Source organism: Heterocephalus glaber, unplaced genomic scaffold (assembly GCF_053883595.1).
Source record: "Heterocephalus glaber isolate CG9 unplaced genomic scaffold, H.glaber_assembly_v1.0 deba00001594, whole genome shotgun sequence".
Classification (NCBI taxonomy): Eukaryota; Metazoa; Chordata; class Mammalia; order Rodentia; family Bathyergidae; genus Heterocephalus; species Heterocephalus glaber.
The window spans coordinates 18,439,027-18,466,966 of record NW_028258369.1 but is presented as its reverse complement, the minus strand read 5'-3'; the positions used below and the strand labels follow the sequence as shown (position 1 = coordinate 18,466,966).

The window sequence follows — 27,940 nt, the reverse complement described above, 5'->3', positions numbered from 1 at the left end:
GACAAAGTCCCAAATTGAGAACCACTGGTTTAGCAAATTGATATGGATTCAAAAGAAATATAGATCAAAATTATGTAGTAAAAGTGGAACTTAACTTTGTTATTTTTAAATGAATAGAATTTAGGACAAAAAGAATTCAGGTGACACATTTCCTTTTTATGATTGCTTTTGCTGCTAAATCACTTGAAGTGCTAGAGATTTACAGTAATAATTATCTCCTGTTTTCCTACCTGTTTTTTCTTGTGTTTTCATCTGCTTTTCAGCCACAAGTGTCTATTGGTAAGCAGAACTGCATACACCTTTTGTGAGACAGTCAATTTGGCTCTGATTTTGTGCTTTTAAATCCAGTCTTGCAGTGTGCTGCACTGTAGTTTTTCTTTTTCTTGCTTTGAATTATTTTCCTATAATGAACATCTATGAATAATATTACTGGGATAAAGGATTAACTTTATTTTTTATAGATTTTATTATGTATCACTTCTTTGTTTTCTAAGTTTGTACCAGGTAGGAAATGTCCATTTCCAATTTGTATAAGCCCTGTTATACTAAAAATACTTTTTGAATAAACCATTTTTTCTCTACAGCTTCAGAAGCTGCTGTGCCAGTTTCTAAGCCTCTACAGTAATAGTCTAAGACTTCTCCTTTCTTAAAGCTCCTGTATGAAGAAAACCAACAATATGCTAAGTCAGAATTCCTCTGCAAAACAAAATCCCCATGACAGACTAAGATTTGAAGTATGGGATGATAAGAAATGAGTTTAAAAAGAGAAATCTACTTATGTGTGAAGTAAGGATGCTCTTTTATGCAATAAAGCCTCCTTAAGTAAACATTTGATGGAAGGAATAAAATCATACTTGCACATGAATCTTTTTTTATTAACATCAAGGTTGTGTATATAAGTGAGTACTAATGTACCCAAGGGAAGAGGAAGTAGAAGGAGAGATTATAGCAAATAAGATGAAGGGAGAACTGTTTTACCACTGATCATAAATTGATACAAAGTTGTTTAACCAAAACCAAAGATAAATGACCATCCTGATGATGTTTTACATAACAGAGTGAAGCTAGTACTTAATCAGTAAGCCCTCTCACTAAGGGTTCTGGGTGCTCTAAAAGCCTAATGCCCTTCAGACATAAATGCAGAGTGTTTCCTGACCTTTTTGATTTCCCCGGCTTAACTGAAAATGGAAGTGCAACAACAAAAATACAGACTTCAGATTGTGTTAGTTATTATTTTATACAGAGCTAAAACATTGTCATGGGTAGAATTTTTGGGGTAGTGTGATCAAAAGACATTTGGCCAAGGAATAGTCTCACTGTCCCTTTGAATGAGTTTTCTAGCAATTCATAGCATTTCACAAATGTGTCTCCTTGTATAAATGTAAACAGTGAGGCACAATATAACTAAATAAGTAAGAGAAATGACAAAAGGAGAATTAAATGAAGTTGAACCCAAGTGGTATGCACTGCTGGGGTTCAGAACATGTGGGGTGATGGGCCCATTGCACTGCTCCCTCCCATCAGCTGGCCTGAGTTAGAATGACATAACTACCTTGTAGGATTGTTGTGAGCATTAAGGGAAGAATTCCATGTCTGATGCAAGAACTGAAGAACTCAACAAGTTTTAGCTATTCTTATGGAGTAGGTTTGTTTGTTGTTGTTGTTTTTTAATCAGGAGAAGCTTCTGGGATGGAAGGAGATTCATTCTTAAGATAAATTTGTCTCAATGTCAAAATATCAGCCATATCAAGAAGAGGCACTTAGGAGACTATCGCTTGGATTTTTTTTTTCCAGTTTAGCCTCATAATCTGCATTTAGGTCTTAAATCCACATGTCAGGTTCCTAAACATAAATTTCATAACCTGCGAAGGTTCTGAGATTTTTTTCTCCTTACTTGGAAGCTAGGTAGGTAGCTTGCCATAGTTTCAAAGATCCTGGCAGAAAACATGATACCTATGCCAGAGACAAAATACATTACTCATGGCAAAGTAGTAGCCAGAATATCAGATTCCTGTCAATTTCCTGAACCCTAGTTGCCACAGGGCAACATGAAGAGACCCAGATGGATGCCCAGTATGAGTGGTTTCCATTACAGGAAAGAAATCTTGAGCCTAGAGAACCCAAATCTTTTATAATAAGCAGTAATCACATTTATTTATTGCTCCCAAGGGAGGCACTATCTCTATCTCCCTGTCCTGTAGGCAGACCTCCTTCTACTCGTGAAGGAGCCACTTACAGTTTAGAAGTCCATATACAAACATCTTTGCAAAACTAATCCAGAACAAAGGCAGTGAGAGCCTTTGCTTGAAGGATCTGTAAAAATGCAAGATACCTGTGCAGAACTGCCTTCTAACTATAACATCTGAAAGCTGTGTTTACATTTAGAAGATAAGGAAGTATGCAAAGAAACTGCTTTGATGTCCCATGTGTCAAAATGTAATATCAAAATGTAGAAAGTAGCTATGACACACTGGAGATTGCAAAGCACATGTGGCATTTCAAGGACAATGTGTACAGATAGATATCTGATGCACTGAGCTGGTGGTGATTCTGAAGGCAGTGGTTCCATGTGGGGGCATCAAAGGTACCTGGTGGCATATCAGTAGAGCCTGCTGGAAGCAGCTCCTTCGTGGTTGCTGGAGGCCCTGAGGAGGGACCCTACCTGCAGATGTGCAGGTAGGAGAAGGCTAAATGAGCAAACTGCAGAGACGCTTACAGGAGCTCTTTAAGAGCCTCTGGAGATACTCGTTGAAGATTTCTAGAAGTGACTGCAGGCAAGTCCATAAGGAAATGTTAGCTCCCTAATGGTTGGGACAGGGGAGCAGGATCTAAAAGAATAGATTCCATTGGGAATAGCTCGTGCTTCTCCTGAATTAAAAGACTATTTCTATGGATTGTAGGGGGGTGTGGGTATAAATGGGAATTTGGTAGTAAAAAGAAACCCTAACAAAGTCTTTGTAAATAGGGAGGGGTGGAGGGGTTGAAGGGAGGGCAGGGGAATGGGGAAAAAATAAGAACCAAGATGGATTATGTAAAGGTGCAAATTTCCAATGATGAGTGTCATTATATTGTACACCTTAAATGTACCAATACAATTAATTTTTTAAAAAGAAACCATAATGAAGAAGTGGCCAAACACAATCAAAGTGATCCACCTGTGTCCACTAATTTTCTATTTCTGACCCAGATATTCCATAATCTTAAATTTTTCATTGTGATATTCCCAAAGATTGCTTTGAGGAATCTCAGCATGTACTTCCAGATATTCTACAAAAGAGAAAACTTTGGTCAAATATGTTTTGAAAATGCTATCATAACATCTCTTTGGGAATTTATACTTCAATATCATTAAGGACTCTTGGTTATCCTGTCCTGTAGGATGCTCTTGTACTTGGTTTAAACCAGTCTTTCCTAAACTAACCTGATCACAGAATCCATTTTTGTATAAATAACTCGTGAAAGTCTCATGGAACTATATTTTGGAGAACTCATTGTAAGAATTATTTTTTCTTTTTTGATGGTACTGAGCATTGAACTCAGGAGCTCACACATGATAGGCAAGTGCTCTGCCACTGAGCCACACCTCCAGCCCTCTTTTAAATTTTATTTTTGAGATCCTCCTGTGTCAGGCTCCTGAACAGCTGGGATTGCATGCATGTTCCACCATGCTTGGCTAGATAATGTTTTATGGTAATATTATAATATCACTGTCACAGTTGAAATGCTAATAAATAATAAAAGAGTTTTTCAGACATTTTTAAAAGCTTTTTAATAATACCCATTGTTTTACTTGTTGCTTATTTCCAAGGCAAATTAGAAACTCAACATTTTTCAATCATGTTACTGCACTGCATTCACTAGTAAAAGGATCTAGCCTAGCAAACATGATCTAAAATTTTGTATATTTATATTAGTAGCTAATCTGAACTTTTAATAAGCCATAGTTACCATGCTGACTTAATAAGATTCTGGTGAAGGTTAAACTTGCTTAAAGCTTGAGTACTACACTGTGCTTATTGAAGTTAGATTTCCAGTTTGTAACAGGCTTATAGAATATTAAAAACTTACAAACATCCATTTGTGAAGTTCTTGAGTGTGTAAAATGTAAGGGTGGTGACTACTGGCTAACGATGTCTTTTCCTTGGGTCCATGTGGGATTATTTTTTCTTTGTTGCTAGGTAAAAGATTAAGACTGTAGTTAAGAATTCAATAACCATGTTGGTTTTCAGCTTTAGAAAGGTATATCAATTGGAGGATTTATTGATTGCTTTTCATTATGTTAAATAGAAGATAAATTAGTGTTTTAGCTGTTATTTGCACAAATCTTATATCAAATTTTATACATGAAAGCTACTCTTTTTGAAGTTATCTAAAAAAAAAACGAGTGAGATATGACCAAGTTGGTGGAATTGATAGGAGGTATTCTAGCAGGAATGATCACATTTATTTAGAGTGAATTTTGTGATAAATTTCACAGTGGCTAAAACTGTGATATAGGCAAAGATCGTTTGTTCATCTTCAGTAAGGTCTTGTCTTTCCCTGCGGTGTTTCATCATGCATTCACTTCAGGGAGAGGAGGAACATTTGTGTTTCGGCACTGGAGCCACTATGGGAATTTACTTTGTGTAGAAGATTCACATTTCTTCTTTTACAAAGAGGAATATATTTAGGTCATAAGATGTTAGGCACATGAAATAAAATGCCAGCTGTGAAGGACCCAGTAGAGTGCCTGGCATATAACACAAGCCCCTTTGTTTTCATTTCTTATTTTTCCATCCCTTCTTTTCTCCACATTTAAAATCCTTCCCTCTGCTGCCCCTTAACTGAGTTCCACGTGGTTCTCCTCCAGTTTTTCACTACTCCATATTTTTCCTTCTTCCTGAGTTGGCACTTCCTACTTTGCACTGCTCTGTTCTCAGCTTCATTTTCACTCTCTCTCTCTCTCTCTCCATTGGCCTTTTTCCCAGGCTTCAATCATAAGTTGAGCTAACTCACTCTGACAAGGACTTGGTTCAGCTCTCTTTCTCCCTGGTACTACAGACATTGTTCTCTCATTTACATCTACACCCAAATCTTAGAACATGTTGTCTGTGCTAGTTTCTTCCATTTTGTTCACTCTTTATTCCATACTTAATCCTCGCCATTTGCCTACAGCCTTTCTACCATAGCACTTTTCTTGATTGATACCAAGCAACCATTTTGCAAAATGCATTGACCTCCCTCCACTGTCGTTTTTTCTTAGACCTTTCTGCTTTCCTCCCCACTTTTGCGTTCCACTATGTGTCTTGTAAGTCCTCTTGCTCCCTTTCTGACAACTGTAGGATCTTCCTTGCCTTATTCCTCTTGCTGTCACCTGTTTATCCAAAGGTTATCCTTGGTCCACTGGTTCTGTACCATACACTGCAATTCAGTAGGATTAAATTATATTGGCAGATGAATCTAACCAGCTGTTTTCCTCTATGTTCACATCATTATCACTTGAGAAGTATCCCACGGGGAAGCCATCTTTTCCAGCCAGATTGGAGGTCTGTTGTTCCAGCACCAACGTTACCCTCATGACTTCCAAGCCTTCAAAAATGACCATCCCAGTCCTCATGCACATAAAATGCATCAGGAACTGAACAGTAGCAAATTGAGATCACATTGATTCAGACTGCATTTACATATATGCACAGGAGATGTGACAATATTGTCACAAGATAGCCATCTTGCTTTTGAACAAGCTGATTAAGGTCAGTCTCCTCCTTGTGGAAGGATAAAATGTTTTAGTGCTTGGAAAGTGGTTAGCACATGGCATGGCTGTTCACCTCTTTTTCTTTCTGTGCTCCAACAAGGCATCTGTGAACATCAGGCCAGTCTCAGGCTTACCCACAAGGCCCCTTGTGGCCCACCTTCTAAACATCTAAGCCCTTAAAATTAGAGGTGAAGTGATCAGATTAGCACTTGCCAGATACTCACTTGCATAGATTCACTTGGGTGGGGTTTAAGAACTAGATTTCCCAGAGTTACACAGATTTGTTAGATAAGGCGGGGGGGGGGGGGATCAAAGGATCAAGGAGGGATCACTTCTATTCTGTGTTTTTGAAGCTTCCTACAGTCTAGTTAGTTGATTCTATGTGCAGCCGATCTTTTCACCATGACCTGGAACCAACTGATGAGATTTTCAGATTTGACACTCCAGTACTTCCCCCCATATGAGCCTGTTGTCCTAGTTTCTAGTTCTTTTTCTTTTTCTTTTTTTTCAGCACTGGAGATTGAACACAAGGGTGCCCTTCAACTGAGCTATCTCCCCAGACTTCCCCTTACTTTTCTTTCTAGATAGGGTCTTCCTAAATTGCTCAGACTGCCCTTGAATTTTCAATCCTTTTGGCCCAGCTTCCTGAGTCATTTATACGCATTTGTGACCATGCTAGCTCATTTCTAGTTCTTGAATAGAGAAGAGAAGCAATGGTAAGACGAGTAGGGAGGGTAGGTTGAGGGGTAGAGAATCTTTATCATGGAAAATCTGAGTACAAACATTTGTGCATTCTGATGAGTATCTCCATACTTCTTACCTATTTAAAAATTAGTTCTTGAGTGTTCTGTGAGTGGGATAATAGTCCTTTTGGGTACTTTGGATAATGAAAAGGGCTTATTAATAATGACTCAGAGACCAACAACCAACATAAACTGGGACTGTCCCAAACAAGTTCTGGTAGCCCATTTTTACTTTCCAAATACAGTTCATAAGCCTAAATTCTATGCAGCTTTATCCATTTCTAAAGTATAAATGCTTTAAGCACTAACATTCTAATTCTCCCTCTCTATACTCTTGTTTCCTGCTCACAAATCCAATTTTCTGAGGTTATTAAATGCTAGGTGGAGACTGTTTGAAACAATTGACATGAAAGTTTGATTCTCCTCAGAAGCATTTTTAATTCAAACATGAGGTACCTTAACCCAAAGGAATCTCAAAATGATACATTTGTAAGGTGGGCAGGGTTAACAAAGAAAAATACAGGGTATTAAGTTAATTTTGAATTTTAGTTGAACAATGAATATTTTTCTTTTTATTATAAGTACATTCCATGCAATATTTGGGACAGAATTATGCTAAAATTATTCATTGTTTATCTGAAATCCAGATTAAATGAGAATTCTATATTTTGTCTGGTAATCTATGTATTTGGGGAGCTAAGTTTAAATCAAGAACTTTCTCAAACTACAGAATTTTTTGGTCATACTGGAGATCACAAATAGTGTTTCATGCATGCCAGGGAAGCACTCTACCAGTAAGCTACACTCCTAGCCCTTTTTATTTTATTTTGAGACAGGGTCTCTTCAATTTATCTAGGCTGGCCCTGAACTTGTGTTCCTCCTGCTTCAGCCTCCTCAGCTGCTGGGACCAAGAGCATTATGTCTTACTTTTTTGTACTGCTGGCCCTCACCACAGGAAATTGCTTTCTTTTGTTCCTTTAAAAGCATTCATTAATCCTACACAAAGGTCATCCTGATGAGTGAGAACACAGCTAAGTGCAGGTGCCAGAAGCAGCGGGATTTTACTGATGCTTGAATAGAAGGGACTCTGGCTGCAGAGCCTGGAGGAGCAAATGGAGATCAAGAAATTTGGAAATGGAGGCAAAAAATTGGGGCCTTGTCATCAAGGCAGGGAAACTTGTTGAAAGCAGGACTTGGGCTATATTCATTTTGTCTTCCCACAGGTCTTAAAATAGTTTTTGCGTGAAGGAATGGTTCCACTATTTGGTGAATTAAATTACCTCTTCCAAGAGGCTACCTTCTGTTTTTTCCTTCCACAGAATGCATTAGGGAATGAAATACTTGACCAATTTGTTTCTTAGCTTGATGCTTGTACACCATGTGCTTCCCTTGTGTAAGTTTGTAAATTATGCCATGGGGTTCAGGGCAGGAACCATCGTGAACAGGAACAGACAGCAGACCTTGCAGCCACCTGAGCCAAGCAGAGGGCTTCTCTGGAACATTAGTAGAGTGGAAGGAAGTGTGGTTGTATGTGTGAATGTGTATCAACCAGTCAAGCTCTGCAGCGGGTCTCCCTCTAATGTTATACTTTAATGTAATAGAAATGATTTTATATCATGGCAGAGTAGAAGTGTGTGTGTTTGTGTGTTGTGACAGTGACAGAGAGTAAGCATGAGAGCTGCGCTGTTGAGATTTTACAGTAAAAACCTTCCATTAGAGCCTCCAAAGTAGAGATTCATTAAAAAATGAACCAAAGTCAATCATAAAGGTGTGAAATGAGCCGGTGGTGATGAGCTGTCCTGCAGCAGGTGGGCAAGCATTGGTGGCTGGGGTAGAGTGGTGCACAGACAAATACCACTGCAGAATGATTATGCTGAGAGGCACTCTTGGGCGTCTCCTACTGCACTTTGTGACAAATTTGGTTTTCAGCCTCCTGGACTGATGCCAGCCACCTCCTGGGGTGTTGAGAAATATCCAAAACAAAATTTAAGTAAATTCATTTTCATTTAAAATGCATTTATATTCTATATAACACTTTTAGGAGTAACAGGACTGGGTGTTAAAAATCAGGGAAAGCAATGGAGCAGCAATGTTACAAATTGCAATGCTGGAGAAAAAACACTCTAAAGACTGGATAAGGGATTGGACACTGCTGGGAGGAGATAGAAACAGGCAGGGTAAACAGCCTCTACATTCAGCTTTCATCAAACTCTCGGGAATTCATGCCTCTTCTCAAATTGTTATCAGCAGAATGACTGCTTGTGTGTAGCTCATTTTGAGCGTTTGTTTCTTTGCTTGCTTATGATTCATTCATTCCTTCCTTCCATGTTCATTTTATGTACCAACTCTGTGCCTTACTAATGAGCCTTACTAACAAACATCATGGGTTTGCTATGGGTTCTTTTACCACTACCATATTGCTGTCCTGTCTTCAAATTTTGTCCTGGCCTGCACTGGGAACTGGGGGAGGGGACATGGTGTCAGCAAGTACAATTGAGTGAGCTCATCACAAAGCAACCATTGAGAGCCCAGGTGTGTGGGCCATGGCTCGTCCATTCTGGGGAAAACAGGGACAAGAGCAGCTTTGAGTATGAGATAATATACACTGACCTCAAGGACAAATTGGAGAAGAGAAAAGTGGAAATAATCTTACTTTTTGCAAACCTAAATTCATTGTAGTTAATAGTGGTTCATGCCTTTCTTATCAGAAAAGAAGCCTTCCAGACTATGTGATCGTACCACTAATGAATTGGGACCAGCATTATTGAAGATTTGGGTAATTATTTTTCTTCCTGAAATATAAGTAGATTTTGAGTTGACCATCAGGTAATAACTAAGATGCTTTTTTAAAATATGAAAATTCATGCTTCTTCAATATTAGAAATAATTTGTAACAGTTAGGCGTAATTGTAAACTCAACTAGAAGAGACTCCTGGAGAGGTGATTGAATCATGGGTGTGCTATGCTCATCAATGGGTTAATCCATTGAACTGAGTGTGCTGTTAGGAAGTGGAGCCTGGTTAGAGGTCATTCACTGGGGACCTTTGGGGAATATATCTCTTGCTGGTGCACTTTTCCTGTGATCTGCTTCCAGATACCATGAGGTAAGCAATATTCTTCTACCAGGTCCTTCTACTATGATGTTTCTACTTTGGAGCCAACCAGCCACGGACTGAGACCTCTGAAACTGTGAGCCAAAAATAAACCTCACCTCCTTTAAGTTGTCGGTGTGGCGTACTTTATTTCCAGCAATGGGAAAGCTGACCAATATGAAATTTAAAAATTAGTTTTTTTGCATGTATAACTAATGATATTAATGGTACTATTAAGCTGCTTTAGAAGAGTAACCATCAGTAGTTATGGAAGTAACTGTAAATTACAGGGCAATGCTTACATTGTAGTATGTTATTTTATGTCCAGTATTCAATATTGTGCTTTTTATCTTATACCTTTATCAAGAGCCATTTCTCAATATCTATCTTTGAAAGTTTGAGGAGTCATAGAAAAATATTACAGCTTTTTGTCATGTTCAAGTGCCAATCCCAGGTAACTATACATCTCTGAACCTAAATATTTTTACTAGTAATGGGAATAATAGCACTGACACTGTAGGACTGTTTTGAAGCTCAATGACATACATGTAGTTTATGACACATGGCAAGAGTTGAATAACTGCCAATCAGGTCCCCACCACCTTCCCCTTTAACCTCTCATCCTTTACCTGTTCCTGCTCCAGAAACCCAAGTGCATCCCCAGAAAGACATAGCCTATAAGCCACAACTGTCAGGTTATCTATGGCTTTAGAGTCATGATGTTTGTAGTAAAAAGAGTGTTTAGCTAGGACTGAGACATCTTGTGTTTTTAACAACTTTGATATTCATGAACTGGGGGAGCCATTTGGCCCCTCTGAATTTCCACTTCCTCACCTGTAAAACAGATATTTTCAAACAATGGAGTATTAATCTCAGACTCCAAAACAGTACATGAGGAAAGACTTTGAAAAATGTCAAGCAGCATACCAAGTAAGATTTGCCCAACAGTTTTATTGACCACATAATATCTATTAGCTACTATTCTCAAATCCAAGGATGGAATTAACATTCTAGGGGGAAGTGATCCATATAAAATTAAAAGTTCTTAACTTGGCAAGCTGAGGCAAGATGGTTGTGAGTTCCAGGCTAGCCTGGACTATGTAGCACAAACTTCCTCTTCCCCCCTAAAAAGCTTTTTAAATGTAGAAATTTAGTTTTGTTCATCTTATTATCATTACCGCTTTCATGGTAAATTGGCATATAGGCTTCTATGTTTAATAAAAAAGGTAAATTAGTTTAAAGGAAAAATAAGAGAATTTATATGCTTTTGATGATTGTGTTGTCAAATACTGAGGGAGAGTCTTATAGTAATAATTACCTCCAAATTAAATGTGTACCAGGATTCTGATCAGAAAGAATGCTTGACAACAAGTTTAAATATAAATTAGAAATATGACAGAAATCTGAAGGCCAATGGGTGGAGCAAGCCCAATGTCCTGTCATGTTCATGACTTAAAAAATACCATTGGATTCTGTGACCCTGAAGTAACATTGCAATATCGATGAATGTTAATGTCTCTCGGAAATTAGAACATGGATTGATCTACACAAGTCATTTTATTGAATCGGATAATTTTTGCTCCTGGAGGAAATATAGCCACGTTTGGAAATGCTTTTTAATTGTCACAGCTGTTGAGAAGTTTGCTCCTGGCATCTGGAGGATAAAGGATAGGGCCTTGGCTAAAGCTCACACAGTACCTAGGACAGTCCCACCACAAAGGACGATCTGGCCCCAAATATTAAAAGTGCTAGGGTTGAGAAATCCTGACCTACACAGTGGAAGAACAAAAGTTTACATTTATTTCTTAATATTGAAATTATAAAAACTATTTTTGAAAGTATGTCTTTACTGTTTATGTGTTATCATTATAATCATTACTATTATTACTACTAGTAGCGCTACTATTAGTAGTATTGATACTAAAGATCAAACTCAGGAGTCCTCTATGGCTAAGGTACTTCTTCTCCTTAGCATTTTTTATTTTTTATATTGAGACAGGGTCTTGCTAAATTACCAAATACCCAGGCTGGCCTTGATTTTGGGATCTGCCCACCTCAGCTTCCAAGTAGCTCGGTTTACGGGCATATGCCACTGCACCTGGCTGTTTTTACATTTAAGAAATACGTAGTTGTATTCTTTTTACAATGTATATACAACCAAGCATAGCAAATGTCCCTTTTTGTCTGTACTTGTTTTCCAACTGTATCAGAAAAGAGATGATTTAGAATGTTCAGTTGTGCTTCATTTATCCTGATCATGAATGAAAAACTCTGTCAGAGAAGGATCATCTTGTAGTATATTTCATGTTGGCAATCAGACTTTGTGGGTTTTAGCAATGCTCTTTGCATTTTGAATAAATATCTTCCAAGTTCATTGGGAAGAAGGCTCATTAAAATACTTCCAATTAAATTCCATCTCAAGTTTTTATGCCAACATGTTCAACTTAATTCTGTATCATATGACTTTCATGTTTGACCACACATTCAGAAAAAGTATATTTAGAGATTAAGGCTTTCTGGAAAATTCTCCATTAATTTATTTTTGACTACTTCTTTGTCTTTCATATTTGCTCCAAAGATTTTTATCTACCCAAATCAAGTTCATTTTTAGCCATCTTTATACTTTGAAGGGATTGGTAAGGGCTTACTGTAGTCCTTAGAATGTTATTCCTAAATATATGCAGCAGTGATTTAAAAGATGAGGCCACTACTATTAGGTAAATAGTACAACAAAAGTAGACCAACTACAGTCAGGGGTCTATTTTTGTAAATAAAGTGTGTTGGATCACAGTCCTAGGAACTCACTCTCTGCATTGCCTGTGGTTGCTTTGGTGCCTCAGCTGTTGGGGCAGGACTGTATGGCAACAGGATGGTATGGCCAGCAAAGCCAAATACTTTTCTGGAGCTTTACCAAAAAAGTTTTGTCATTCTCAACAGAACCTGGCGGAACCTGATTCCACCTTTAAAAATATGATGTATAATCTACTCTAACAGTTGGTAACTGTTTTGTAAAACACATTAAACATCAATATTATCTCTTACAATATAATTATTTGATCACAATATATTTATATTTTAACGTGTCAAATTAGTTTTATATCTCTCAAATATAAAGTTTACATTTTGAAAAATTCAATAGAGTAAAATGTCATTAAAGTTCTCAAAGCTGAGTCCTTGAAAAAATTATTAATGGTCAGATAATATTATTTAATAAACTTAAAATAGACTATAAAATTTGTAATAATTCTTTCTACAGACTTTTACTGCCCTTAAAATTTTTCTTTTAAAATACCAATGCAGTTATAAAATCTGTAAAATCAGAAATGTTAATAACAGCTTCTGTTTGGAGCATTCTTTAGATAGTGAAATAATAAAGCTTTAGAAAAGTATTTGCTCAATTACAAAACTGGTGTCTTTTGTGGGTCCATCTGCAGATGAGAAAATGACTTATTTGTATGTATCATTGTATATGAATTATCTGTGTATTATCGGTCCATCATATTAAATGGAAGTTGAAGGCATTTCCCAGAATGAAATTGTACCTTCTTTCTTTAAGACATCATCACTTCTATTCTCAGATATCTATTATTAAGAAATCCATTACTGGAAAGATTTGTCCCCTATCCACTTAGGGAGTTAGCCCGTGTATCCTTGGCAAAGATTTAAAAGGGAAGTGGGTAGGGGGCTGGATATGGAAAGTCTACTTGGTTAAAAATTGTAAATAGGTCTTTAATATCAGGGAAATCTTGATACTGAAGCTGTTACAAGGACTCAGAGGGTAGTGCTAGTATTTTTCCAAGGAAGCACTTCATTTCTGAAATAGTTTGTAATGGAATCTGTTCTTTCATGATTATGCAGTTAGTTTTGTATCAGCCAGGTATTCTAACTTCTCTAACAAGCTGTGAGATCTAACACAGTAAAAACAATTTCTTACTCATGTTACTGTTTAGTGGGCATTGGGGGGAGCGAAGAATTTCTTTTCCATACAGTTGTACAGAAACTCATGGCTATGACATTCTAGGGGGTGGCAAGATCTGTCCTGTGCGGTAAATAAACATGGCGCTTTAGTCAGTGTGGGCTGCAGAAACAGATCATTGCAGAGTGACTTATCAACAAGAGAATTTTTTTTTTCTCACAGTGCTAGGACTTGAGTGATCTAAGATCAAAGTGTAGCATTTGGTATCTGGTGAGGGCTGCTTCCTGGCTCATAGATGGTGTTTTCGCACTGCTGTCACCTGGTGGAAGGGGTAAGGGTGCTCACTGGGGTCTCTTTTACAAAGACACAGACCCCATTTGTGAGAGTTCCACTCTCAAGACCCGATCATGTTTGTAAAAGCCTCACCTCCTAATATCATCGCTTTGGGGGATAGCATTGCAACATACGAATGTTTTGGTGGGGTCCAAACATTTAGGCAGTAAGACTTTTTTTTTTACATAATATACAGGAAACAGGGAGATAGACTTTGTGGAGGTGGGAAGGGAATCTGAAGATGGGGGAGATGAGAGGTAGGAGTGCATTTATTATGCACCACAAACATATACTAATGAAAAAGTGAGAAAAAAGAAAAATATCAGTAATATTTTGTGGCACATGAAAATTACATGCAATTCAAATTTTGTATCCATCACCCAAAGTTTTATTGGAACATAGCAATGTTTTCTTATTGGCTGCATTTGTGCTAGAATAGCACAGAGGAGCAATCATGGCAGACAACAGGTATGTAGCCTAAAAGCCTACATATTTTCGGTCTGTCCCTTGAAGAAAAAGTTTGTAGGGGTTTGAAATTGATGCATCTCTCCAGCGGGTTTGAGAGCAAGGCTAATTGATGACTTGGTTTACACCACTGGCCAGAACTCAAACTTGTATGTATTGGCAGTACCTGCCAGGGAGGCTGGTAAGTGCAGTCCAGCAATGGGCTGTGGATGAGAGGACACAGATACTAGAGGACAACACTCAGGCCATTTTTTTTCTTTTTTTGGTACCAGGGATTGAATGAGGGTCCTTGCGCTTGCGCAGCAGGCAGTGAAACCACTGAGCTAAATCCCTGGTCCTCTCAGGCCATTTTTAGGAGAAATTTATTTGTGTGTACTCACTATTGATCCCTACCTTCAACCATGACTTCATCTGATCTTTAGTTCTTCTTCTGATCTTTAGTAAATGCATGAATTCTTTTATTCTCCCTCCCCACTCTGTCATTATTTCAGCTCACCACACTTTATTTCCTCAATGTGCACAATTACAAAATGAATGACAACATGTTTGTTTTTTTTTTTGGTTCTTAGCATTTTTTTTTAAGATCAAGGTAAGCAATGTGATGGAAACAGCAGGGGTGTCCAATAATTCAGTTGAGTTTGACAGGCTTATTTGTGTATTTATTGGGCTAGTCATGCAATAGGTGTTTGAAATATTGATCAAAGCTATGTTTTCTTTTTCTGTATCCTATTGTCTTTCTTTTTGGTCTGTTTGCACCGGCTGATTTTTGTGAGTTATTGTCAAATGGGCACCTTCCCAAAGAGTAATGTTTCACTGGAGTATAAATTTCATGTGAATGTAGAAACTCCTATAAATTCAAAGATTGTGATCAACCAGGCTTTTCTTTCAAGACAGGAGAAAGCGACAAATAATAGGAATACAGAAATCAGATATTTTCATATTACTAAAGGGAGGCCCTTCATAATAAAACCCAGTAGGATACTTCATTTTGTTTGGGTTCCTGTACGTTTCTCAGGAATAGCTGGACATTAGTACTAATTTTTAAAAATCTGCCAACAAGAGAAATTACAAATATTTATTTGCCCACCAAAGGCACAGTACAAAAGTAGTGTTTGACCTATTGCATTCTGGAGATTTATCTGTTTTGGCCTCAAATTGCAGCAGATCTTGTCCAAGTGTGTCACTCATGCCATCAACATTGAGTCCACAAGAGTTCTTGGATGGCCATGGAAAAGTCATGATTACAAAGTGGGAGGTAGAGAACTGGAAAGTGTACCTTGTCTGTAATTTACAACTTCCTATCAAAGTGAACTGCCCAACCTCAATCTTGGAGATTTTATGGTGAAATCATACTTTCAACTTTCACATCTGTCCACTGCCATCATGGACAACCTGGCTCCTGACTGGCAGTGCTGCTCTGTTGAGTGTCAGACCTCTGGAGGTGAACTCAGAATCCCTTGAAAAGGGGCTACCGGGTATAGAACAATAAAAGGAAGAGATTACCCAGACTTTTGTGCATTTGATGGCCTCTTTGCATATCAATCCATTTCTTTTAACCTTTGAGAAGGTTATCCATGTACATTAAACCTAGTGCTTGACTTCAGGATTGTAACTGAGCTTTAATGTGAATCTGTCTGTATTTGAAGGGAGTTATTATTTTTCTATCTTAGGTCAATCAATCCCCTGACTGCCTAGAAAGGGAGACAGTGAGGACTAAAGAAAAGAAAGACAATAGAGACTTGCGTAGTTTCAAAGTATATGGGGGCCGGGAGGTCAGTGCTTCAGAGCGGGCAAAGACGAAGACACTCCAAATTTGCCATTATTAATTGGGTTCATAGGGAGTGTCAGATGTCTCAGAGGGTGGCAGTAATCCTATGACTATGAGGATCTTATGCTGATGAGGATCTTAGGTCTTATGTTGATTAGGATGGTGAGATGAGCAAAATGTTCTTACAATAGTAGGTGGGATGAGTTAAGCTAATAGGAATTTGCCCCTTCCCAGGTGAAACTTTACTCTTTTTGGAATACTACTGATAGGTCTCCCACCACCTCAGCAGCTATTAAGTACAGTAGCTGCCCTCTTCCTATGGTGCCTTGCCCCCTCCCCTGTGTGACGTCATGCCAGGATGGTTGCTCCCACCAAAGAACAAACCCTTCTTCCCAGCATGCCCCTGTTCCCGCCTAGAAAGTAACCTAATACTCGCTCACCTCCTACCACCTAGTGACATCACGGGCTCCTCCATTCCCTAGTCACTACCTCACTCAACCCTGCCTCAGCCCCTACAAACCCCACCCCAGTCTCTATAAAAGACTCTCCCTGCCCCGGCCATATTGCTTTTGTCTCTCCTTTGTTCAGAGACAGTCCGGCAGATCTATTCCCCTAATAAAGGCTTGTTGTGGCCTGGTCTGGTCTTGGTTTTTGGACCTTTTACCTGACAACTACTAGGTTCTTAAAGAATCAGGATGTCTTCAACTGATGTAATCTTACCCTTGAATGGATTGCCTCAGAGTTACCTGCCCTGAAATTACTGTTCCAGCCCCTTTTGAATCAGCCCAGGATGCCAGTAGTGTGCTTCCTCCCTTGGGCTTTGTAAACAGATGTTTTGACAGCTAACCACTGATTCTTGGGTTTATTTCCTTGGAATTTACTGAACCCTGGACCCCATGGGGATTTCTGAAAAGGCTGCTTCATAGTTGGATCACTGCTCTGTTAAAAGTCAGGAAGTTTTGGTTCACATCCTGTCAGAATGAGATCTGTCTTCCTGCTTCTAAAAGCTGACTTTTCATTCACTTACCTAAATGGAAGAGATGAAATTTCCTGCTTCCATTTTCTGAGATGTAAAAGTTACCTTTGTGTGCTCTTAGCAGAAAAAAATGTTAACCTGGTAGATCAACACTACAGTCAGCCTTTAGTATCTTTGTTTCATTAGTAGTATAGGGCACAGTGACCTGCTAGGAGCCACTGTGAATTCCAGGAAGGACCCATTAATTTCCCTGAGCTTTTGGTATTCATTCACTCCTTGAAAGTGGAGTAAGACTAAAAACAAGGGTATTTTTAAGGATATAGTTTTCACATTCTCTGATAATCCTGTTAAACCACTTAGAGTTATAGGAAAAAGGCATATTTTTTCTTTGCATAATTCTTATGGTAATTTCTGTCCTTTTAAAATTCTGATGAGAAATAGGACATACAAAAGGAGATACATATTGCATGGGATTCATGAACCAATTTGGCATGTTTCTTAGCACATTTTAGTATAATCTTTCCTGGACACCTTAAAATTAAGGTTCACTTTCCATTGATGTGATGGCCATGGAATATTGTTACATCTGCCAAAAGATGGGATTCTTACAATGTAAAAAGGGAGAATTCAGAAACAAGATTTCCAGCAATCTAAGTCCATGATTTAAAAGCAGAAGTGGTGGCAACTAATGAGCCTACATGAATAATATTCTGGTACAATGCACCGATGGTTGGTGTCAGTTGTATTCTTAAGGGGATTCACAGAATTGGTGAAATTTCTCTTGGATTTTCTTGTATTACTCTTTCGTCTACCACTCCTTATTTCTAGAACATGGGTTGTTAACCTCTGTACTATTTATGCATATGTTGAGCAGGCTTGCTCTTTGCTATAGGTACTGTCCTGTGCATTGTAGGATGTATAGCAGCATCACTGGATTCCACCCACTAGATGTCAATAGTATCTCCTCCCCCAATTGTAACAATCACAAATGTCTCTGGTCATTATCAGTTGCCACTTGGAGGAGAGGAGCAGAATCAGGCCTGGTTGAGGACTTCTGCTATGGAGCCTCTTTTCTACCAGTCACTGGATGCTGCATGTTGTCTTTTGGAGTTCTGAACTTTTACAAGAGTAACACATCCCCAAGCGCCCTCTGGCGCACCAGTGCTAAGAAAGTCATTGTTTTGTCTCCACGGAGGTAGACTCTTCCCGTGTTCCTTATTGGAAGTGCCTCACACTGATGCACAAACGTCTCATTGGGTGAACAAAGAGGAATTAGTTACACTATTGTCCGGGCACTTCACAGAAACTGTCTATAGCTTTACTAATTGTCACAAGGTTTTATTTGAGAATTATAGCCACTTTGTCAGATAGATAAGTTTATGAAAGAGGAAATTGAGACTTAGGGTAATGAAATAAATTTCATTAGGTCAGGCGGTTTGGTGTAACAAAACATGTGGAACTTAGGCTTGTGAGCAAGATGTTTTGAAATGTGAAGAGTCCTTCCAGATACTCTCTGATTGTTCCAAGCAATCACAAACGCTCTCCTTTCTCTAGCTTCCCTCTGCACAGATTGCTATCCTCTTTTATACCATGTAAGTCACAAAAGGATTGTTCAAAAGTTGAAATTCCAAGAAGCTGACACATGTCTTTTGAGACTTCCTGCAGTTTAGGAATTTTTTTTTTTTACAGAAAGAATAATAATTCTAGCTACTGGCACTCAGTAATTTTCTGTACAGACATCCTTTTCAGTCTGAAGCCTCGTTGCAAACAAAAGTGAGAACAAGACTCTTATTCATATGTCTCTTATAGGAGATGATGGCATAATTTTTATTGGCCATGATCCCGCCTTTACAATTTTCATAAGAATTATTCTGATAGTCCTTGTGGAATCCAAGCAACATCATGCAACATCATGGTAGGTAATTGCTTTCTTAGTGTCTCGGGAAATATTAAGGGATTCTGTGACATGTTAGCAAACTTACAAAAACTAGAATAAGATATTAAGAGCTATGTGTACTCTAACAATTTTTATGGTTTGGATCTAAAATGCCTCCAAAACTTTCATGTGTTGCAGACTTGGTCCCAGTTTGGGCAGTAATATTCAGAAGTGGAGCATTTGGGAAGTGATTTGATCATGGGGATCTGACCTCATCCATAGATTAATCCATTGATTGATTTATAGCTCAGGGTTCTGTTGGGAGGTAGTGGAAACTAAGAGGTAGCGCCCAGTGGCAGGAAGTAAGGTCACTGGGTGTCCTTGAAAGCTTTATTTTGTCCTTGGATTCCACGCCCACCCTGGTGGCTATGAGGTAATCTGCTATCCTCCACCATGCCCTTCTGTTATGTTTCTGTCTTGCCAAAGACCTAAAAACAATGGAGCCAGCTGAACATTAGCAAAACCTCTGAAGGTTAGCCACAATAAATATTTTCTTCTTGATGTTATTTTTCTCAGGTATTTTGGCACATCTATGATAAACTAACACAAAAGCTATGAAATTATTTTTCAAATGTTCTTTCTAATTGTAACCAATTTGTAAGCAGTGTAAAGGCACAGAAAGTAAAGCAAGCACATTGCCCACAGTTCCATTGCCATGGCCACTGGTGACATTTTGATGTCTGTCTTTTTAGTCTTTTTTCTGCTCATACACATACTATGAAAACAAACACAGTAGAATCATAGTAGTAAGGATATTTAAGCATACAAATTTAAGGGTATTTTTGAGAATCATCATGTATTTGATGTGGATATCTGCATAAGCTTTGTTTTATGTCATATCATATGGTGTTCTATTTGAATATATTTCCCTGTTTAGAATCCAGAATATAATAATGGTGAAAGGGATAAGAAGCATTATTAGGCATGCTGTAGGTCCTTTGCAGTATTACATTTTGAAGATAGAGGGAAAGATGGATGCCTGGACTTTGGTTTTGTGAAAATCACACATCTGAGCAGTTCTATAGAGAAAATATAAGGTTAACTTCCTCGGTCACATTCACTAGGATGATGTAGTGGGACAGTGGACAAGGGTGGGCAGCAGCGGCTGGCAGTGAAGGGACAGGAAGCACAACAACAGTGATGAGCTCCTATTTCCTGGGTGGTTGCTGCCTTGGACCAGCTGGATGGAAAGGCTTGAGATGAAGAATAAAGAGAAGCGAGTGTTGTTTCCTGTGTAATCATGCTTTCCAGGGCAAGAAGCACCACAGCGTCGTCCCAACACACACTCACTGACTATTATCTTTGATCACTGGGTCCCTAAGGAAAGCAGGATGCATTTGATAGTCTCTGCTTAACAACTAGAAGTATACCAAGAGAGAAAGAAGATGATTTGGGCAGTTTTTATAGATTAAAGTGATCAAAATTATTCCCTCAAGAACTGAGATCTAAGTTTTCTGAAGGCAAAGAAAGGTGTTAGTGAATTATTTAATGTCGAATATAAGTGATACATTAGTTTTAGGACCCAAAAGCCTCCCAAACCCCAAGCTAGTTGAGTTGTATTTTGCAGTTATGGGGGGTAATGTGATAGTGATTCTCAGACCCCCATGACTAATTCATGTGCTTATTTTGTAGAATCTAATTTAGAATATAATTTTTATTAGGCAGAGTATACATAATTAAACTTATTTTGTGAGGGATTTAATGATTAATTATGTGGTCTGTGCGTGTGTATGTTGGTGTTTATACGTCCTTCTTAAAATCTTGAGTACAGTAGCCTCAGGAGGCATAAAAGGAATTTTTGTTGTTGTTGTTGTCTTGAAGCTCCCTTGTGGTACGAGTCTATAGACGACAATCACTTGGTGCCTTAATTTTCAGAAGCACACTATAGTACCAACTGGAAACTTCTTGTTCGTGGAGCGAATTATAAGCAGACATTTAATCATGTCCTGTGCCCTACCTAAATGCAATTGGAGAGTTTTTTCTTTGTTTTATTGGGCTTTTGGTACCAATGGGGATCGAACTCAGTGGTGCTCCACTACTGAGCTGCATCCCATTTTAATTTTTATTTTGAGACAGGGTCTGGCTAAGTTGTCCAGGTTAGCCTTGAACTCGCTATTCTTCTGCCTCAACCTCCCATTAGGAGAGTTGTTGTTGTTGAACGTTCTCATTTGACAATGATTATTTTCACAATAAAAAAGACTAAGGTGATCAATATGTACATCTACATTTCTTTTGAGTGAATTATAACATGTTATTTTTTTTTTGGTGGTGGTGCTGGAGATTAAATCTAGGATCTTGCCCATGCTGGCAAGCTCTACCACTGAGTTATGCCCATGCCCAACATCTTACAAATTTTTAAGTTATTTTTCTTTAGAATGCCACATGAAAATACTTTAAGTAAACCCAGGATTTCCAAGTTTGAATGGATCCTTCTTTGGCAAAATTCACTGCTGATGCACACAGTCAAGGGAATATACCTTTGGGGAGATTAATGCATATTACAGAATTAATTTCACAGATTATGGAATAATGTAGAAATTTTTAAGTGGAAAATTTCTTTATCCCAGTCAAATTGACTACCCTAAGGAAAGAAAATAAAGATTTCACTGAAGTACCGAGAAAATCAAAATGCATTTAAACAAATATAGTGACCTTATGTTGTCCAATTTTAAACTTAGCATAAAACTACTGTTTAAGAAAAGAGATCAGTACTAAAAAAAAGAGACTGCAACAATAAAAGTTCAAGCTTCCACTCCTCTCATCCTCAATGAAATGACCACCATGGCCAGGTTTTTTCAAAGGCCAGACAAAGTATTTTGCCTTGATTAAAAAACAAAAACAACTTAGGTAGCAGTGCCGAGGTTGGATGTGAGTGGTGCCTAGAGTTGCAGATCACGAACTCAGAAAGTGCATGCTGTCTCTAGTTGATGCCTCAAGTCAAGTATTCCTGTCCCAGAGCTCCTCTGACAAAGAGCCATTGAACACAGCCCACCTGTTCCATGTCTCCAGGTGATCCCGCTAGAGGAGAAGCCTCTGTGAAGAATGCAGCCATGCTCAGTGCCTGCCGGCCCAGTGTCTCCTGGCTAGGGCACCAAAGTTTCCCTCCTGAGTTTAGTTAATGCTCTGTTTAAAGCTGAACACTGTAAGCACTGATCTTCCATGAAAGGAATAACAATTTCAAATATAACTAATGGAATTTAAGATTTAGTGAACTTGACTGAAGTTCAGAAATATCATCTTTCTGAGTGATAGTCTCAGCCAGTTGCCTTAAAGGCTGAAGAGACCCAGCAGATCAAACTCAAGGGACAGGGGAATCAGGCAAATGTGATGTGGTTCCCAGGTAAGGGTGAACAATGTCAGAACCGGGCCTGGATCGCTTGATATACTTTTTACTGTTTTGGGACCTTCTTGCCCTATTTGATTTGGTTTTATTCTTTTGCTCCTTTCTTGGTGATTCTCCTTGACTGCTACAACTCACTTTGTTTCATTGACTAGAAAGTTGGAAGTACCTGGGAATCTATGTCCCCATCTGTGTGCACAAACTCACTGTATTTAACTGCTGACTGGCTGATGCTGCAATATGAAGGCCCAAATGCTTTTCCCAAGGCTAAGGCAACTCTGAGGCCTAACACACACGGGAGTCCCCCATGAGATCAGGCTGAAGGGACCCTTATGAGGCATTTTTTGCAATCCTGTCCTTCTTGGCTTCCTCCCTGCCTCTGTGCTGCTTCCTCTCTCTGGCCACCAAGTGTTCCTAGGGAGCATTTTCCTTTTGATAACTTGTATGCACACACACCTGCGTTTCAGGACTGGCTTCTAGAGAAGCTGGACCAAGACAGCAGGTCAGCATACATATGTAGGGAAGACAGGGAGCTGATGAACATTGGCACTGGGAGCCGTGGGACACGGGTAAGTGGCCCACCCCTCTGAGCTTCATTTCCCTTGCAAAACAGAGCAACAGTGGAACCCAACTCATAAGCTTCTTGTGAAGCTTAAAAGAAATAAGGCATTAAAAGAGTCGTTCATGGCACAAAATAAACCCTAAGTGTTGGCTTGGAAAAAAGCCTGCTCTTAAGTTTCAAAGGAATTCCTATGTTTAGATAATCATCCATAGTACAAGTCAAAAAAGCTTTATGAAATGGAGCTGCTTTTGGTGTCCCCACTTAGAAAAGAAGATGGGGGGCAGAAACATTAAATGAATGTATACTGAGTCATCGAATTTTTGTGTCCTGTGACTAGAATGGCAGAACACAGGCCTCGGCATCTAGTGGTCTGGTATTTGGAGAATGTTTACTTGAACAAGTGAGGATGTTGGACTCCAAGTACAAGATTGTACCTGAGAATTTTAAAGATCAGAAATATATTATTAAGGAAAGGTGAAAGAAAAAGGAATAAGGAAGAACACAGTAAGAGTCTGTCCTCTAACCATTCTTTGAATGCCTCAAGTAATAATAATATTTTATTATGTGTGAATCTCTTCATTTAAAGTGATCCCAATCTCTAGTATTGATTCGTCCACTTCATCTGGAGGAAATGAAAGAGGTTTAGATGATGGTGTACTCAGTAGCTCTTGAATCTGTGAGTTTGAAAATATCACATGAAAAATGTGAAGGTCATGTGCATAAATCTACATGTGATTACATTCATGTATGTGTTAATTACTTCCAAAGAAATGAGGATCAGACATATGGGAAACCTTATGTACTGGGAGGAAGAAAACCTCAGGTGCATTTAATATATCAAACTGCAAGAATCTAACCTGGTCAGCCTCATGATGGAGGGCACATGTGAATCAAGTCTTTCTAGGAGAAAGAAAGTGTGTTTCACTGGTTTAGATTGGAAAGCCAAGGGTAAAAAATCTATTTAGAAAAAGATTTGAATAATATATAAAGGAATTCAAATTACATTTTTGTTTCCTGAAGGATTTTGGGCCACCAGATCTGTGAGACTTTATTCATGAGGACGTAAAAAGGACAGAAAAGATACATTTGGAAAGACACAAAATAATGTCATACAAATAAGGGGTATTTATTTTTTTTGAAGCAAAGAGCAAATACAGGCAAGACACAGTAGTGTAGAAAAGTTGTTTGAATACCAGTGAGGGGTTGTGTGTGATGTGTGTGAATGTGTAGGTTTCTGGCCAGTGCTTCTGAAAGGTAGAGCCAAAATTGGAGGCAGAAAGCTACAAGTGAATGGATGAGGGTTCACTCTTTTCCAGTGCTGCTCAAGACAGGAGGTGAGGTGTCCATCTCTAGAGGTACTTTCTACTTAGCAAAGATGTTACAGAAAGCTTTGGATGAGTCTAACTCTTCTCTACTTCTATGAATATTTCATTTTAATTTCCATATTCATTTGTGGTTCTTATAATTTAAACATAATCAGTGTTCTTAATAAGATATTTTTAAATGTCATGAGTTTTATACCCATGTGATTTATGTGAATCCAGTTAAGCTGTTTGTGTCTTGAAATCAAGCACACTACATGTCTTTACCCTGTAATGAAAGCAATGGGCATTGATTATTGATACGAGTTCTCATACAACAATGAAGACTGTAGCTTTTCAAATGGACAGAATTATGCCACGCATTTTTTAGTTAAGGTAATTGGATAATGTGTGTGCAGCATAATAATATCTTCAAAGTACTGGGGAAGATGAAAGGGAAGGACAGAGAGGGAGAGATTGAGTGAGTGAGAGGCTCCACACCAATAAGTACATATCCAGAAAAATGATTTCAAAGGAAAAGTTGAAGAAAGAGAGATTTTTCAGTGAACAAAATATGAGATTTTTTTTCCTAAGAGATGATCACTAAAGACGGTCTTCCAGGAGTGAGGGAGTATCACTGGGAGAGCATGAAATGTAAATAGTGTTTCCTTTTCTGTTTCCTTCCTCTGGAAATGAAGAATTAAGTCTAGCTTTCTTATCAGTTCGATATTATGGAGTCCAGAGACAGAAAATAATTTTTTTAATAGAAAATATGGCAGTTCAGTTTTTCTTGGAAAAAAGTAGATTGGCCCAGGGCAGGAATGGCTGTAGATAGCAGTTTGTAGGCTTCTGCAGTGATTTTGCCAGGAGAGGGAAGGAACCTGGCTAAGTGGAAAGACAAGTGACCGACTTGATGACTGAGGAGATGTGAGGCCTGGCCAGGAGGCCAGCAAGAGCACCCAGCTAGAGGTTGGTGTTTTTCAGCAAGATAAATGGATGGACTTGGGGACAAGACCATTAGCTCAGCTCTGAAACTGGTGATTGCAAAATGTACATGAGACATGCAGGTGAAAATGTGAGGCGGTGCATCCAAGTATGCTGGTCTAACCCGCAGGCAGCTGAAGCAGCTTGCTTTGGAGTCAAGTGCAATGATGTTGAACTCTAATCAACACAGCCCTCCCAATCTCTGAGGATTCTTGATGGCAGAGCTGGTGGGAGGGAGGCGGGCATGTAAATTGTTTTCTGCTCATCTCAGCCTCAATTCCTGCTTCTCCAGAATTTGTTCAGTATACTGTCACCTTGTGCTCATAAGCTGTCTGTCTTCTCTTCTACGTTGTCTTGAGCAGAGAAAAGAGTCTCACCAGTAACAGTTACTTACACAAGGCATTTATTTAGCCAACTTGAAGTTCTGAGGAATTAGAGGAGTTAACAATAGAGCAGTTAGTTATGTTCCAACATCCTTGTTTGTTAGCCTTGCCAATATATTATTTCTCCTCCTTCAAGACTTTTCTTTACTGTTTTCTAGGTCCTTTCTATAGGCTCTTTTGGGAGAGTCTACTACCCTCCCTGCACAAAGCACAGTATTTCCCTTCTTCTCATACCTCAGTTTTTCCACACTTACTGTAGCCTTCCCTGTACTGGGACCTGAGCTCTGCCTTTCTGCAGCTCAGCCCTTGCTGAGGCATTGACATGTCAGCCTTTTCTTTCCTGCAGTGGAGCAGAAAAGCTCTTCATTTTCCCACGTCAAAAATACTGCAGAAGCAGCAACAATTTTGCTTTTAAGTAAGTTTTACTCAACATTGAGTTTTGAGCTCAAAAAAGAGGTCTGGTTTGGGGTAAAGTTTGAATTGTCAGCATGCAGACCTGAAAGGGGGAGTGGCTGAGGTGGGTGATGGCACTGCAAGCACAAGGCAGAGGGAGTAGGGGAAGGATGGTGAGAGTTTTCTGCTCAGCTTGCCAAAGGGGAGAAATGAAAGTTTTGTGGGCTCAGGCCACATTTGCTGTGAGGACCCTGGGAGGATATGTCTCAGGAGGCAGTTTCATGGTTAGGATTTCAGTGAAAAACTATTGCCAAATAAAAGGCAGTGATTTATCAGCTGCTATGTCTGTGTCAGTATAGGAAAAATATTTTATGAAGCATTGTTTCTGAATATAAATTCAATTTAATTCAGTTTCTGTAATGCAGGCTTTTCTTTAAAGAACTCAAATAGTTATTGAATATTTATCATGCACAAATAATTCTTGTACCTCCATTTATGCTTATATCATTTATGAATTGCAAGATATACATTGTAATATTTTGGGCGTTCAAAATAAAGTGTCATTCTCCAGTGCAGTTCAAGGAAGAATTTGGTCATGTAATCGAAGGCCTGTTCCTCAAGATAACAAGTTTTCAGATGCAGAAAAGCAGCATCTGTCTTGCTTTGGGGCCCATCAAAGTGGCTTTGCTGCAGTGAATGTTGTACTTTTTCTTTCATTTAGTGAATATAGATGTAGAGGGCTGGAAAAAGAGCAGTCTCATGGAGAGTGGTTCTAGTTTGGGCATTTCCTATGTTTTGAGACCTCATTTTAGGAGTTGAAAGTTAGGTGCCATCTTCTGTGGGCCAGCTCAGCAACCCGACATTACTAGGTACGAGGATAGATAGAATTTTAATGCCAACCAACATCGAGGGCAAATGGCCAGTTCCAATCACATGAGCTGGACCATCAGTCTGTTTGGAGACCCCCATAGCATTGAATGTAGGCATGCAATATCAGTGAGATTTCTGACCCAAACACTGGTAGACCCCTGAAAAGCTCTATGTGGGTATGGGCAACATGAATCTCAGATACCTTCGTGTTTCATCTCCCTCCACACAAAGAGGAGGGTTTGGTGGAACAAAAAGTAACAGAGTGGTGTTACATGTCTCCCAGGAAAATCAGCTGGAACCTGTGCTCCAAGAAACTAGCTAGGCCTATGAGCCAGTAAGCAAGGCCTGTGCTAACCACCTCCTTGGGAGGCAAAACCAAAGCTTCAACCTGGTCAAGAGTGAGTGACTGTAAGCAGCGTGGCATCTCCACTTGAGCATGTGTCGGTGCTTCCTGATGTTTGCATGGCATAGAAAATCCAGAACCAGTAAGTGGGTGAGGTTATTTGTGGGAGAAGGTAAAGACCCAGAGCACCCAACTATCCCAGGCCATTCCTTCTGGTTAAATAGCTGGCTAGGAATCTGGTTAAATATCTCACCACCTAACTCATAGCACATCAATGTACTTAGCTATTGCACAACTCTCCCTCATTCCTGAAATGTTCCACTACCATTGATACATCAACTTATTGTTTCACCTTTCTCATTTAGTTAATGACCAAGGTGTGGTAACTCTGTAAAAATATTTTCCAGAAAAGATATTCATTTTTAAGCATTAGAAATGCTATCTGGCTTCCCACTTACATTTTAATTATCATACTAGCTGGAATAATTCTTCAGAATTAATGTTTCTTGTTTAACTTTACTGGTGTAGTGTCTCTTGCCAAGATTTTCATGTTGTTTGTGCTATAATTGTTTGGTGCTTACAAGTCATTGTGTTTCACCAATATTTGGCTTTATAATTTTTCCTTGCAAATCCGAAAAGCCTACATACCTGAGTGAGGACTTTTGACTGAAAATGTTAAATTAGGCTTATCATACTTGTGGTTCCTATGTTTTGTTTTGGTCCCTTTTCGTCCACTTAACAAATTCAAGTAGTTGATTTATTTGCTTTGCTGGCTTCTTACACACACACACACACGGACAC

The 27,940-nt window shown here is 38.9% G+C and overlaps 1 protein-coding gene across 10 annotated transcripts in view; it reads left to right on the top strand.

The window, feature by feature from the left end:
• Frmpd4 (FERM and PDZ domain containing 4) overlaps positions 1 to 27,940 on the top strand; it is a 1,030,958-nt gene that overhangs the window by 533,765 nt on the left and 469,253 nt on the right. Inside the window, exon 2 of one of the 10 annotated variants that reach the window (XM_087193754.1) lies at positions 9,186 to 9,253. The exons of the other annotated variants lie outside the window; for them this stretch is intronic. The gene's annotated coding sequence lies outside the window, so the exon portion shown is untranslated. The remainder of the gene's footprint in view (positions 1 to 9,185; positions 9,254 to 27,940) is intronic. 10 annotated transcript variants of the gene reach the window in all.